The 14,918-nt window shown below is 50.3% G+C and overlaps 1 pseudogene; it reads right to left on the bottom strand.

Moving 5' to 3' along the window:
- LOC131562396 (zinc finger protein 721-like) overlaps positions 1-14,918 on the bottom strand; it is a 277,587-nt pseudogene that overhangs the window by 151,499 nt on the left and 111,170 nt on the right.

Raw genomic sequence — 14,918 nt, 5'->3', positions numbered from 1 at the left:
TTTTAAGTATATAATTCACAAGTTTGCATGTTTTTTCTCATCAACTTCTGCATACCCTGTATTTTGCAAGGAGTTGTATTTCTGTTTGTTAACATAACTCCCAAAGTGCTATCTTGGGGTAATTCTGTTGGTAATTTTTTTCCTGTTTTTCTTTTCCTGTATTCACATTACTGGATTTCTGTCTCATTTTTCAATATTCTATCTATTCGTCCCCTGCTTCCGTTTTTCACTTTTTACTAACAACTTAAATACCACTTTTCTTTCAACTACTTACACCCAAAAAAACCCCTTTTTCTCACACTGCTTTTCAATACAATCCACTTCCCTCCAAGGAGATATGGTAAGGCTTAAAATGCACAATCGACATTACCTATACTTTCATTCGTCTCCATTCACTCACTTTTATTTCTCATTCACTTTCACACATTCCTTCACACTCTCAAGACACAAAGTGGATCCTTATTGTTGAAAATCACAGGTCCTTGTGGCCCCCTCTTTCGCTTTGGGCTTTACCTCCAGGTCTCAGTGTCACCAGGCCCCCTAGAAGGGCCCTGACTCTGGCTGCCTCTGGTGTCTGTTCACCTGTGAGGCTGTCTGCGTGTCTTTCACACTCTTCAGCTACGGCCCCTCACACGCCCAGGGAACGCTAGCCTGGTTCGCAGGTCACTCACTCCTCTTCGGCCCAGAAGCCCCCACCCAGCCGGGAGCTACAGCCTGGTGTGCAGGTCACTCACTCCTCTTTCCGCTGCCTCCCCCTTCCCACCCGCCCGGGAAGTTGAGGCTGACTCTGTGGGTGTCTCACTCTCACACACCACAAAACAACAATAAGGTACCTTTTACCTTCACATCACCTATTACAAGTTTAGGTGTTACTGGCCAGTCCCGGTGCTATTGGATATCCCTCAACCCAGCTGTGTTATCCAACCCCAAATGCTCTTGGGCAATTTTTCCCTCAATCCTGCCGTGTTGTCCAACCCCAGATGCTCTCGGGTAATTTTCCTTCAGTCCTGTCGTGTTGTCCAACCCCAGATGCTCTTGGGTATTTTTCCCTCAATCCAGCTGTGTTGTTCAACCCCAGATGCTCTTGGGCATTTTCTGTCCCTCAACCCAGAGGTGTGGTACAACTACAGATGCTCTTGGGCATTTAATTTGTTTTGCTGTGTTGTTCAACCCCAGATGCTCTTGGGCATTTTCTGTCCCTCAACCCAGAGGTGTGGTACAACTACAGATGCTCTTGGGCATTTAATTTGTTTTGCTGTGTTGTCCAACCCTGGATGTTCTTGGGCATTTTTTATCCCTCAATCCGGCTGTGTTGTTCAACCCTGGATCTTGTTAGGCAAAATTTTCATCCCTCAATCTAGCTGTGTTGTCCCACCCTGAGTGTTCTCGGGCATATCCTCACTTGGACAGAATTCTGCTCAACCCTGCTCTTGGATGCTCTTGGAATATAAATCCCTCAACCCAGCAGGTTTTAGGGGCCCTTCCTGTCCTGTTTCCTAGTGGATTGGGCTAGGAAACCTTGCTCCCCACCTCCGAGGGGTCCAACCCCTCCCTGAGACCCAGTCCCAGTTACCCCGGGGGATTCTTTCACTCTCTTATCAATTGCTTCGTCTCTTTACTGGCCGCTTTTCTCGCAAAAATACGGAAACGCAGCATGGGAGACTCTGTACTCACTGTGCAGGTCTGGGACAAGCAGCCCTCCTCTCATTCACACGCATTCATCCCCCGTGCCTGCCCCCCCCAGAAATACTTACCAATCCTTTTTCCTTCCCGGGTTATTCGTGCGCACTACTAGTCTTAGGGGCTAATTACCGCGGTTGTAGGGAGCCTTTTTCCCTTTTATTTGTTTTATTGTCTCCTTTTGTCCACAGATCGTAACCTGCGTCTGTCCGTCACTTCAGGGGAAGCCGAGCGAGGCTGCCAAAGAGGGCAGGGCGCGCCTTCCCCACTCTGACTCTCCTAAAGCACCGGCAGCGAGGTGTTAGCAACCATCCTCTGCTACCAAATTGTGAAAAACGCCAATCACTTGTTTTTAAAATTTTTATAAGTTTAATAGCAATAAGATGGTTATATAGTAACACAATTAGAGTAATAACAATTTGGACAAATTGAATTAAGACTATATGAGACAAGAAAAACAAAGAGTTACGGATGTCCGGGTACCTTTTTCTGGGCATCATGGGCCCGAAAAAGGATCCCCGGTAACAAAGGATTAACCCTTAAGAACAATAGCCCGTTGCATATTCATACACTTCATACATGATGCATAAATTCCATTCAAACACAGGATTCTGTCTGATCAGTGTCAACTTCTTCCCTCTAATCCTAATAGCGCCTCCAAGGTGGGAAGAAGTTTGTTTCTTCCAATAAGAAGGCCATAAATTCTTTTTCTCTGAAAGATCTAGGTGTCCTGTGGCTGCTACCTTGCTGCAAGTCCTTTCTTTTAAACAAAGCATCTTACATAGCATCGTTTCTATTTTAACAATTTTTAAAACCTAAAACTATATTTCACACAGTACTGAAGAAAATTAATACAGCATTATTTTATAACACAACACATATAATATTCATTTTAATATTTGCGAAAAGCCAATCATAAAATACATGCATTTTTCACACCCCATTTCTGGACATGAGGACCCCCTGCTCCCCTTTTCCTGGCCATCCCATGGCTCCCAGCCTCCAGACTGGCCATTGGCTTGACCCTGGGACGCCCTGGAATGCCTTGGACCCCCATTCCTGCCTTTTCCAGCCCCCAGCCCCAGCTTTGTGCAAAACCAGAGACACCCTGAACTGCCCCTTCCTGAACATCCCGAGTGTCCCTACCCTGGTTCCCCCCTTTTTGGGAAACCCTGGACTCCCATTTCCTGGGCTCTAGGACCCCCTGGAACTCCCTTCTACCTCTCCACATCCCTGCCCCTGTCTCCTGTCCCTCAGCTGTCCCCTGTCCCTCGGCTCTGTGGGGCCAGGGACAGCAGCAGGAGCCAGGGGAGCCCTGGGGGAGAACAACCCTGAGCCCCAGCTGGGCCAGTTCCCCCCAGGTCACTCCCAGCATGGGCCCTGTGGCTCCCAGTCACCCCCAGGATGGTCCCAGTCACTTCCAGTTACACTCAGGATGTTCCCAGTATCATTCCAGTCACTCCCAGCATGATCCCAGCATGATCCCAGGTGTTTCCATTCACCCCTGTTATAGTTGCAGGCACTCCCAGTATGGTTCCAGTCCTTCCCAGTATGATTCCAGGATGAACCCAGTCACTCTCAGTACGGTGCCGTTTGCCCCCAGTATGGTCCCAGTCACTCCAAGTCACCCAGTAGGATTCCAGACACTCCCAGTAGGATTCCAGTCACTCCCAGATACTCCCAGTATTATTCCAGTAACTTCCTTTATGGTTCTTTTGTGATTCCAGTCATTCCTGGTCTCTTCCAGTACATCCCAGTTGTCCCTAATGTGTTTCCACTCACTCCCAGTTGCTCCCAGTAGCTTCCAGTATGATTCCATTTGCTCACAGCCACTCCCAGTCACCTCCAGCATGATTCCAGTCACTTCCTGTATATCCCAGTTGCTCCGCCATGGTCCCAATTGCCCTCAGCCTGCTCCTAGTCACTTCCAGCATGATTCCAGAAGGATCCCAGTCACCCTCAGTGTGGTGCCAGTTGCTCCCAGTATGATCCTATTTATCCCAGCATAGTTCCATTTCCTCCCAGTATGATCCCAGTTGGCTCTAGCACAGACCCAGTCCCTCCCAGTATGATCCTACTCTGATGCCATGATGATCCCAGTTGCTTCCAGCTTGGTCCTAGCTACTCCCAGTTGCTCCCAGCTTCGTCCCAGTGTGTCCCGGTGTATCCCAGTGTATCCCAGTTTATCCTGGTGTATCCCGGTGTCCCAGTCCATCCCAGCCTGTCCCAGTCTGTCCCGGTCCCCTCCCTTCACTGGGAGTGACTGGGATCATACTGGTGGAAAGTGGAACCTTACTGGGCCAAGTGGATGTGACTGGGAATGACTGTGAGTGTGCTGAGGGCAACTGGGATATACTGGGAGGGTCTGTAACCATACTGGGGGTGACTGGGAACACACTGAGAGTCCCAGAGGGTCCAAGGACACCGTGGTGACACTAGGGAACCTCATGGAATCAAGGGGATCATTGTGGCACCACTGGAGCCCATGGAACCAAGGGGCCTTGGTGACACAGCGGGGCTTCATGGAACCCAGACACCATTATGGCTCTGTGGGGCCTGATGGAACCACGGAGACCATTGGGACCCTTCAGGGCCTCGTGTCACCAAGGGGGCATTATGGCACCTCAGGGACACATGGAAGCAAGGGACCATTGGCTCCCATGGAACTGAGGGAACATGGAACAGGCCTGGCTGGCTTGGCCTCCCAGGGGCCACCGGACAGCTCTGGCTGATGTTGGAATGTCAAGCGCTGCCTCTCATCAGCTCCTGGAGCACTGCGGCTCTGTGCTTTCCTTGCTAGGAAAAGAACTGTCAATCTCTTCTAAATACCCATGGCCAGAACTGGGATTTCAACTCCACATTTTTCCCATAGGAATATTGCCAGGACAAGTGTGGCAGGCAGTGGTTTCAGGAGAGTCACCTCCCGTCTGTCCCAAAACACTGAGGAAGGCTCTGTGCTTTCCTCCCTATGAGAAAGAACTGTCCTACTTCTCCAGGCATGCATGGCTGAGATTGGGTTCCACCTCCAGAATTCCCTAAATCCAAAGACTGCTCCCAGACAAAAATCTGCCATTCCTGACAAGTCTGGCTGGCCTTGCCTAGTGAGACTCTCACCTGCCTTCCAAACACTAAGGCTCTGTTCTTTCCTTCCTATGGAAAAGAACTGTCCTTCTCAGCCAGGTGCCCATGGCCACAATTGGGATTTCACTTCCAGCATTCCCTGTAGTGACAGACTGGAGGAGATTGTTGGCTAGAAACATTTTGTGTGTGGGGGAGGAAGGGGCAGGTCCAGCCTTGCCCAGCCCTGGAACCTCAGCCCTGCCCTGCCCTGGAACCCCAATCCCCCCAGAGCCTCTATCCCAGCCCAGCAGTGGCTGCCAGTCCCTGGCACAGCACAGGCAATGCTCCACAGCCACCCCTGCAGCCCCAGCCCAGCTCCTGAGGGACCAAATGAGCCCAAGTCCCACCTGGGGGAAGGGACCAGGGAGACCAAGGGGTATTAAAGGCTGACCACAATGCAAGCACACATCTTGACCCTACCTCCTCTTGGAATTTCTATCTGAACGCTGCTGGAATCCAGGAGTTGGTAGCTGTGTGTGTGCTTCTCTGTATCTTTTTTGTCTTTCTCTCTTTTTAATTCACGCTTCTTGTAAAATTTGAGTAACTTAAAATTGATCACGCTAAGAGTTTGCGAAGGTGAATGGGCCAAGTCAGTGCTTTGAGAATTGGTTTTTGTTGATTGAATGTCATACTAACCCTTTTGCCAAAGTTTCTCTGATTTTTCTGAAGTTCCCAGTAAAGGCTGTTTTGTTCTTTTGAGCTCCCAGCCACATTCCACACTCCATTTCCCAGCTGGAGCCGCTGGTGCCTCTGAGTTGTGCTGCCCCAGCCCCAGGGACGCTCTCCTTGTCTGCCCATTCCCCCACGGTCTCTGGGCAGGGATGGCCTCAGTGGGGGCTGCTGACATCCTCAGCACCTTGGAGGCTGCTGCTGAATTTTACAACTCCAGAGGCTTGTTCAGCCTTCAGCTCTTCAGTGCAGGAATTCAGTGTCCCAGGGCTCATTAACATTTAGAACACTTTAACAAGCCAAGCCTCTGGGGATAATTTGATTTCAGTTTTTAAATATTGTGTGGTTAATTGAGCAGATTTCAGAAGTGCATTCAAACTTAATATATTCTATTTTAAAAAACAGTGAGAAAAGATTTCTTAGGTCCCGTTTAGGTTTTTTTCCCTGTTAATAAATTGATATGTGCAATCTTCAATTGACACTGAATCCAAGTACCTCCTCATGCAGTTGGAATAGATATGAAAATCAAGACCCTTCATGGCTGACAATCAATCAGACTCTGTCCCTACCCCCACCCCACCATTTCCCCCAATCCAAGGCCTGGCACTCAGAGCAGCCTTGTGTAAATCCGAGCTCCCTCCAGCCCAGGCTGCACCTGCAGCTTTCAGCTCCTTGGCTCCAACTCCCACCTGCTTTCCTTGGAGAAGGAGCTGCCCGAGACACAGAGGGATGTTCATTTCTTGTCAGCCAACAAAGCCAAGGGAAAGCACAGCTCCATCGAATGCAAAAGTCATCCCTCTGCTGGATATTAAGTCCACTTTCCACCGCAGACAGCCTCAGAGCAATGGAAAACACCTTCTGTGCCCAGCACAGATCCCAAGGTCTCCCCAAACCCTCCCTGCCCCAGTTCTGCCCAGATTTGCTCTTTGCACACACGAGTCGCACACTGAAGTCAGGAGCTCCCTCCATGCCCAGAGGGAGGAAAAGAGAGAAAGGGGATGAAGTGCTCTCCTGTGCAGAGCCAAGGTCCAAGTGCACTGGGATGTCCCAGCACCATCGGACGTGTCCACAATCCCCCAGAGACTTCCGTACAGCAACAGTTTCAGACAAAGAAAAAAGAAAAGGTAATTCTGTGAGATACAAACACAATTCAGATGTTGACTAATACGATATTTATTTGAGCTTCTTAAAGATTGGGCAATTCCCTGAAGCTCAAAGCATGAAACCAGTCAGCTGAAGGGCACTTGAATGACCAGAAAGCATTGGGAGGAGTGCTGAGGGTTTTTTGCAGGACAATGGACATATGCAACATATGCACAATCCAGCCTTCATAGAAACTTAGTAAGGTCACCGTGCCCTTGAAGGACACAAAAGAAGAAGAACACGCTCAGGTTCAGGATGCAAAGGCAGACAAGAAAACCTGCAGCAAGATGCATGAAGAAGAAAGACAAACTAAAATTAACTGAAATGTCAAAATGCATGCGTAAAAAGGATTTAACCAATCACGTATTAGCTTGAGGTGTGAATAATAGAGAACAGTATAAATATGGCTTGCTTTTTGTAATAAATTGGCTTCACTTGATCATATTGATCATGGTGTGATGTCCCGTTAATGATCCTCTGCACCTAGGGACCAGAAATGTATGCAAGCCTCCACCCCAAGAGACATTATGAATTCAAAAAGCATGGCCATTAACTGCTTTATACCAACACAGAGTAATGGCAACAAAAATGCAGTCAGACCAGGGGTTTTTCCACTCTCTCTCAATCCCCACACACTGGGCACCAAATTTTGTCCTGGTTTAGGGCAAATTTGGGAGTAAACCTCCAAAGGGGCCCCTCCAGAAAGCAAACCCACACAGCCCCTCTCCCCAACCGGGTCGGGAAGGATTCCCTGGAGCGAAGTGGAAAGAACCTGTTTATTTAACAGGCAAAGCACCCCCAGCACACAAAATGAACAATACCAGGTGACAACACTCTTTCACCACTCTGAAAAAGATGACAAATTCAGAAAGTCTCTCTTGGGAGTGGTCGCTCTGTTATCAGTCCCTCCGGTGCTGGGGCAGCTGCTGCAGCCACAAGGTGCAAACTCTCAGTGTTTCCCAGGTCCCAGTCTGGAGCAGGTTTGAGTGGTTCCAAAAAAGGGAAAGGAAAACAGTCCAGGGAAAAATTCGAAGTGCTTAGCTAAACTAACTAATGAGCAGAAACAAAAGCAAGAGCAAAGCAAAAAGCCAAGCAAAAAGCAAAAGCAGCACCATGTACTGCCCTGTCTCTGTGCCCTGCCAGCCGTGGGGGAGCGGCTGATAACAAAACCAAAACAAAACTTCAGAGCCAGTCTTGAAGGCACAGAACATAATATCCAGCATAAACAGAACATGGATGGGGATACAACCATCATAACATCACTGTAGGACAGTCCTGCACCCAAAATTCTGTCCTGCACCCACTGCTGCCTCCTGAGTTCCGTCCTGCACCCCGAGCCCCATCCTGTACCCAAATTCTTTACTGTCCCATATCCCAAACTCAAAGCTGCACCCAAACCCCAACCCCATCCCTCGTTCATCACCACATCCCTGTTCCACACCCTCTCTTCAACTCCTCCCCTCTCCCACCCCTGTCCCACCCCCAAATTTATCTCCTGTCCCTGATCCCCTCCCTGTTCCCTCCCCAACCCAGTCCTTCCCCATAAGTGGGTGGCAGCAGCAGTGGCAGCTGGTGGGGGCCAGTGGAGTTGGAGGTGCTGCAGCCCCTGAGCCTCCTCGCCCTGGACACGCTCCAGAAGTGCATCTTCAGCCACGAGAGCCACTGCCAGGAGTGAGTGTCACCTGTCCCCAATGATCATCTGTAAGAGACAGTGTGAAGTTTCCCTCATCTGCCTCACGACCACTGTGATGGACGGAGACTGAAGCCCCCTCCCAAGGGCTGAGACTGAGACCCCGATAACTCTAACACAGGGGGCTGGCCGGACTGAAGCCAGATGTTTGCCAAGTGTTGCCTGCAGGTGTGTTCCCTGGACCAATTGGTCTCTCTCACTGCTGAGAACATGGACTGTCTGTAAACTTACCTATTCCCTCTCGGTGGTTTCAATAGACTTACCTGTTCCCCCCCTTGGTGGAGGACTATAATAGAACCAACACCTTGAGATTCTCCCTGACGTGACAAGACGGATCTATTGGCTGGACCATGAGGGTTTCATCTCTCCACTGGCAGCTATTCCTCCCCTCTTTCTCTCTCCCTCTCTTTCTCTCTATCCTTTATTCTCCTTTCTAATCCTCCTATCACATCTGCTGTGGGCACTCAATAAAAGGTGCATTTGTTTTGATTGATACTAAAATCCCCTTCCGTGTTGCTTCTGCACTCTGAGATCAGTTAATGAACCATCATGACCCCTGCTTGTACGAGCGGATCATGACACCATCCTGGTGGCCCTGGTGACCCTACCATTGTCCCTGCTGGCCATCCTGGTGGCCCTGGTGACCCTACCACTGTCCCTGCTTGTCGACGGAAGGAGACCAGGACATCAATTAGATCATCACAGGCCCAATTTTATTGATCAGTACAGCAGGTTAAATACAGTTCATAATGAGCTTCATACATACTGCAGAAGTTGAGCTCAGGATTGGTTAGTTACATATCAGCAACTACGCCTACTTCTGCATTCTTATGGTTATACTTTTGATACTTTCTACACATTCTCAGGAAGAATCTCTCTTCCCTATCCTCATGTTGCGGCAAGGGCATTCTGTCCTTGCCTGTCATTGGTCACCGACTGCTGACTTCTCCTTTCAGCTTACTGACTGCTGACTTCCCTCTCTCAGCTTAACCAGCGGCATTATGTCAGCATGGCCTTTCTCAGCTAACCAATTATTAATAATACTCTCCACACCTGCTGGCCATCCTGGTGGCTGTGCTGGCTCTGCCACGGTCCCCACTGGCCATCCTTTCCAATCACTGTCCCTGCTGGCCATTCTGGTGGCCCCAATGGTCCTGCTATCATCCATGCTGGTGGCCACAGTGTCCCCCCATTGTCCCTGGTGCAGACGGCCCAGCAAGTACATCCTGCTGCTCACCAAGGTGGGGCTGGGGGGGGGCCATGGAACATGGAAGTGGTCAAGAAGAGTGGTGGTGGCCATGGAAGGATTTGCCATAGAGGTCAGTAGGATGCTGGTGGCCATGGGGGGCTTGGGCATAGACTGGTGGCCACAGGGGAACAGTGGTGGCCATGGGCAGCATTGACCATAGAGCTGGTGGCCAGTGGGATTGTGGTGCCATAGGGTGGTGGCCATGGATGGGATTTGGCCCCAGGTGGCCCACAGACTGGTGGCCCCAGTGGCCTGTGGCTCACCTTGCCCCTGCAGGACGAGAATGGCCGCACCCTGTCGGACGAGGACATCGCGGCTGAGGCTGACACCTTCATGTTTGAGGGTGAGCACGAGCTCCCAGGTGCCATTGGGGAAGAGGCCCTTCAGTGTCCCCTCACTCACCCAGTGTCCCCACAGGCCATGACACCACGGCCAGTGGCCTGGCATGGCTCTTCTACAACCTGGCCGGCCATCCTGAGCACCAGGAGCGATGCCGCCAGGAGGTCCAGGAGCTCCTGGCTGGCCAGGACACTGCAGACATTGAATGGTGAGACGTCCCCAGGGCCACCCCGGTCATGTGGCTCGGGGACACGTGCCACCCCCGCTTGTCCCCAGGGAGGACCTGTCCCAGCTGCCCTTCACCACCATGTGCATCAAGGAGAGCCTGCGGCTGCACCCTCCTGTCACTGCTGTGTCCCGGCGCTGCACCAAGGACATCCCCCTGTGTGATGGCCGTGTCATCCCCAAGGGTATGGCATGGCCAGGGTGTCCCCAGTGTCACCACCCACCCTCATCTGCTGTCCCCAAAGTGGCCATTCCCATCCCACCAGGGGTCATCTGCCTGATGAGCATCTACGGGACCCACCACAATCCTGACTTCTGGCCCAAGCCTGAGGTAGGGCCACCCTCTGAGGTGTCCCTGTCACCATGGTGGTGACAGCTGTGTCCCCTCGGTGTGACTGTGTCGGTGTCACCCCAGGTGTTCAGTCCTCTGAGGTTCAGTCCGGAGAACAGCAAGGAACGGTCCCCATCGTCCTTGAACCCCTTCTCTGCTTCTCTGGCCCCAGGCATGTGCTGGAGTGGGGACAGGAGTGTCCCCAAGTGCCACCCCTGTCCCTGGCTGGGTTCACAGTGGGGTCACAGTGGGGAGGAGCAGGGAATAAATGGTAGCATGAAAGGGACAGTATCATGGTGGTGGTGGGGATGTGTTGTCCTTGGCCATGGGACACCCCATGGCATGGACACGTCAACCCATGGACTTGTCTCTAGGTCACTTGTGTCGCCATCCATGGCCATGTCCCCCATGTCCTCCTCCATGGCCATAGAGCCCCATGTCACCATCTCTATCTGTGACACCCCCCATGCCCAATATCGCCATCCACAGCCATGTCCTTGTCCCCATCCCCACCACATCCCCACCCAGATCCTTGTCCCCATCCCCACCATATCCCCACCCAGGTCCTTGTCCCCATCCCCACCACATCCCCACGCAGGTCCCACAATGTCACCATCCGTGTATTAGTTAAATGACTTTATATTTACCCCAATGTTGGGTGAAGGATAATGAAAAATGAAAGAAAATAAAGGCCAAAATAAAAGCATTTATGTGTCCCTGCTGCTGAGTATCCATGTGCTTGGGTGGGTAGGAACAACCTTTTTTAAGAGGAGTTTCCACTCCATTGTCTCCAAAATCCTGGTTTTTTGCCCCAGTCCATCACCATTTGGCTGTGGAAGATGCCGGTGGGCCAGAGAGAATTAGAATCATGGAATGATTCAGGTTGGAAAAGACCTCCAACACCATTTGGAGTTCCTGGATGCCACCCGAAGAATGATAGGATGCAAAAGGTGAGACTTTTTTGGTGTCAAAAGTAAAAAACTATGCTGTCCCCTGTGAAATTCTGATGTCTGTTTGCATCCCAATGGATTTTTCTCTGGCCATGTCCAAGTGCCCAAGGGGAGCCAGGAAGATGTGGAGACCACCAGCCAGGTGTCTTCCCAACATGGATCACCAGGACCATGGATGACCAAGTCTCTGCACAGTGAGGGTCACTGTGGACCATCCAGTGGGGGTCCCCAATGGGGGATGGAGTTGAAGCAGCGCTCAAAGCTCTTCCTGTCACTGTAGGACACAAAACAACACGAGCGCACACTGCTGCTCTCAAGGGAAAGAAAAGGGAAGTTTATTTTCTGACTCCAACATTTATAGTTTTCTAAAAGTGACCATGGATTGGAGGGTGAAAGTGCCACCTCTCCAATGACACTGGACAAACTAACAGTCCATCAAATTTTTCTTCTTCTATGAAAGAAAGCAAAACAAGAAGTTATTTACAGAAAGTGTTTGAGAAAGTTTGCTACAAGAATGTAGACATCAGAAGACTCAAAAAATCTTAAAAAATCAAGGCAACACTCTTCCTGCACACAGGGCAGCTGTAGGGCATCCCTTACTGTTGCCTCCCTTGGTGTTGAGTCACGGTAGAGCTCTGGGAGAAGCTCTTCTCACACTTGGAACACGTTCAGGGCCTCTCCCCAGTGTGGATCTGCTGGTGGGTGACGAGGGTAGAGTTTTTCTTAAAGCCCTTCCTGCAGTCAGGGCAGCAGAAGGGCCTCTATTCTGTGTGAATCTGCTGATGCTTGAGGAGACGGTATCAGCTCTGAAACCTCTCCCCACACTCAGAACACTCATAGGGTGTCTCCCCAGTGAGGATCCTCTGGTGGGCAATCAGGCTGGAGTTCTGCCTGAAGCTTTTCCCACCTTCCTCACCCTTGTAGGGCCTCTCCCCAGTGTGGATCCTCTGGTGCAGAATCAGCCTAGTGCTCTGACTGAAGCTTTTCCCACATTCCCCGCACTTGTAGGGCCTCTCCCCAGTGTGGATCCTCTGGTGGGCATTCAGATGGCAGCTCTGCCTAAAGCTTTTCCCACATTCCCTGCACTTGTAGGGCCTCTCCCCAGTGTGGATCCTCTGGTGGGCATTCAGATGGCAGCTCTGCCTAAAGCTTTTCCCACATTCCCTGCACTTGTAGGGCTTCTCCCCAGTGTGGATCCTCTGGTGCAGAATCAGGCTGGAGTTCTCAATGAAGCTCTTCCCACACTCTGAGCATGTGTAGGGGCATTCCCTAGTGTGCATTGTCTAGTGGATGATCAGGCGGGATCTGTCACGGAAGCCCTTTCCACATTCCCCACATACAAAGAGTCGTATCCCAGTGTGGATGATCTGGTGGAGTTTCAGGCTGGAGCTCCTCCTGAAGCCCTTCCCACATTCTCCACATTTATAAGGCCATTCATTGGTGTGGATTCTCTGGTGGACAATGAGGTGGGAGCTGAACTTGAAGCTCTTCCCACATTGCCCACACTCATAGGCCCGTTCCCCAGTGTGGGTCCTCTGGTGGATGAGCAGGTGGTTGCTCCTGCCAAAACTCTTCCCACATTCCAAGCACTGGTGGGGCTTCTTGCCATTGTCAATCTGCTCATGGACCACCACTTCAGAGATCTGGCCAGATCTGGCTGCCTTCCTGGCACAGGCTGAGTCTTTCCTCCTCGGAGCACCCTGGCCTGGGTTTGCAGCCCCTCCTCCTGAGGGATCTCCATGGCTTTTCCTCCCCGTTGGATTCCTGTGCCCTAGAGCTGCTCAAAATGGCCTCTGCCACGAGGTTCTGCCATGGGGATTTGTCTGCCCTGCTCTCCATCCTCAGCTCCTTCCCTGGGGGAGGAAGGACAAGGAGAGGATGGGATTTGCCTGTGTGCCAGAGGGAAGGGGAAGGAGATCCCCCCAGTGCATCCCTGGCTGGACAGCATCAGCAGTGGGGCTGTGCTGCAGCCGGGGCCGTGCTGGGCTGGGAGATGGAGCAGGAGAGAGGGAGAAAGGGGCACTGACTTCCTCCTCACCTGCCTCAGTGCCCTGGGGCATCTTCCTCTTCTTCACAGCCTTCTCCATCCAGATGAGGTTTGGGAATGGGAAATCCTGGTTTGGGGAAAAAACAAGATGTGAGTGCATTGCCTTTGATGGTCCCACTGGCCAAGTCCATCTATAGAAATCACCGGCTGTCTGGTGGCCAGAAATACCTCCAAAAATCAAGAAGTCCAAAAACCTCTCCCAGGAGTTCCCTGTTTCCAGTGTCCTCACTTTGGGGTTATGGGGGTCCCTCTTCTCAGAGCTGCTGGGGGGCCTGTGGGTCCTGGGCATCCCCCCATCTCCCAGGTCCTGCTCAGACATGATGAGGGGGTTTTGGGGGGTCCCAGGGCTCACCCTCCCCTGATTCTGTGGAAATTGTTTTTGTGATTCATGCCAATTGGCAATGGAATCAGCAAATGCTTCTATCTGCTGTGTCCAAAATAGACACAAAGAAAGCTTTTGAAACTTTCTGACCAAACAGCCAAAAAAAGCATCAAAATCAAAGAAGTACAGTAGAGCAAAAGAGATGAGGTAGCAAGATGACTGATGCTTAGAATAAATTAGAGGAAGTTGGGGTAAAGCTGAGATATTGCAACAAAGCAATTAAAAGCTTATGTATAATAAAAAGCTTGATGCACTTGACAAAATCATGTAGCAGACACCAGTGCAAGGCCTCCCTCCAGACAACTACAAGGATATCAATCAATGACCACCTAGAAATATTATGAAATTACTGCTCCCAGCTTATTGATATTTGCTCATTTGGACTAACCAAGCACATTAGAAACTGCTTTGTAGGCTTAAAAACAGTATATATACTTTACTGAACTGTGTGTGTTGTGAATGGAGCAGTGACTCCCCGGCCACGCAGCGCTGCTTGCTTGCTTTAAAATAAAAAGTATAGAAGTAAAATTTGGATTGACCATTGAAATTTTATATCAGGTATAAATGCCTTTCCCCAGCATACCTCCACTCCAGGCACTCAACGCTTCCCCTGCTCCCCTTTGCATTCCTGAGAGATTCAAAAATATCCTCTCATCAAATGAATTAAAAATACCTCTCTCAGCGACCAAAATATATTTGGGACTCAACTCCTGAGAAAAATGCCAATCACTTGTTTTTAAAATTTTAAAAGTTTAATAGTAATAAAATAGTTCTACAAATACTAACACAATTAGAGTAATAATAATTTGGACAATTTGAATTAGGACAATACGAGACAACAAACATAAAGAGTTATGGACGTCTGGGTACCTTTTTCTGGGCAGAACAAGCCCGAAAAAGGACACCCGTTAGCAAAGGATTAACCCTTAAAAACAATAACCCATTGCATATTCATACACCTCATACATGATGCATAAATTCCATTCAAACACAGGATTCTGTCTGGCCATCATCAACCTCTTCCCTGTAATCCTAACAGCCCCTTTGAGGTGGGAAGAAGTTCATTTCTTCTGATAAGACAGCAATAAATTCT

The sequence above is a fragment of the Ammospiza caudacuta genome, chromosome 11 (assembly GCF_027887145.1).
Source record: "Ammospiza caudacuta isolate bAmmCau1 chromosome 11, bAmmCau1.pri, whole genome shotgun sequence".
Taxonomy (NCBI): domain Eukaryota; kingdom Metazoa; phylum Chordata; class Aves; order Passeriformes; family Passerellidae; genus Ammospiza; species Ammospiza caudacuta.
This window is presented reverse-complemented; position numbering and strand designations above follow the sequence as displayed.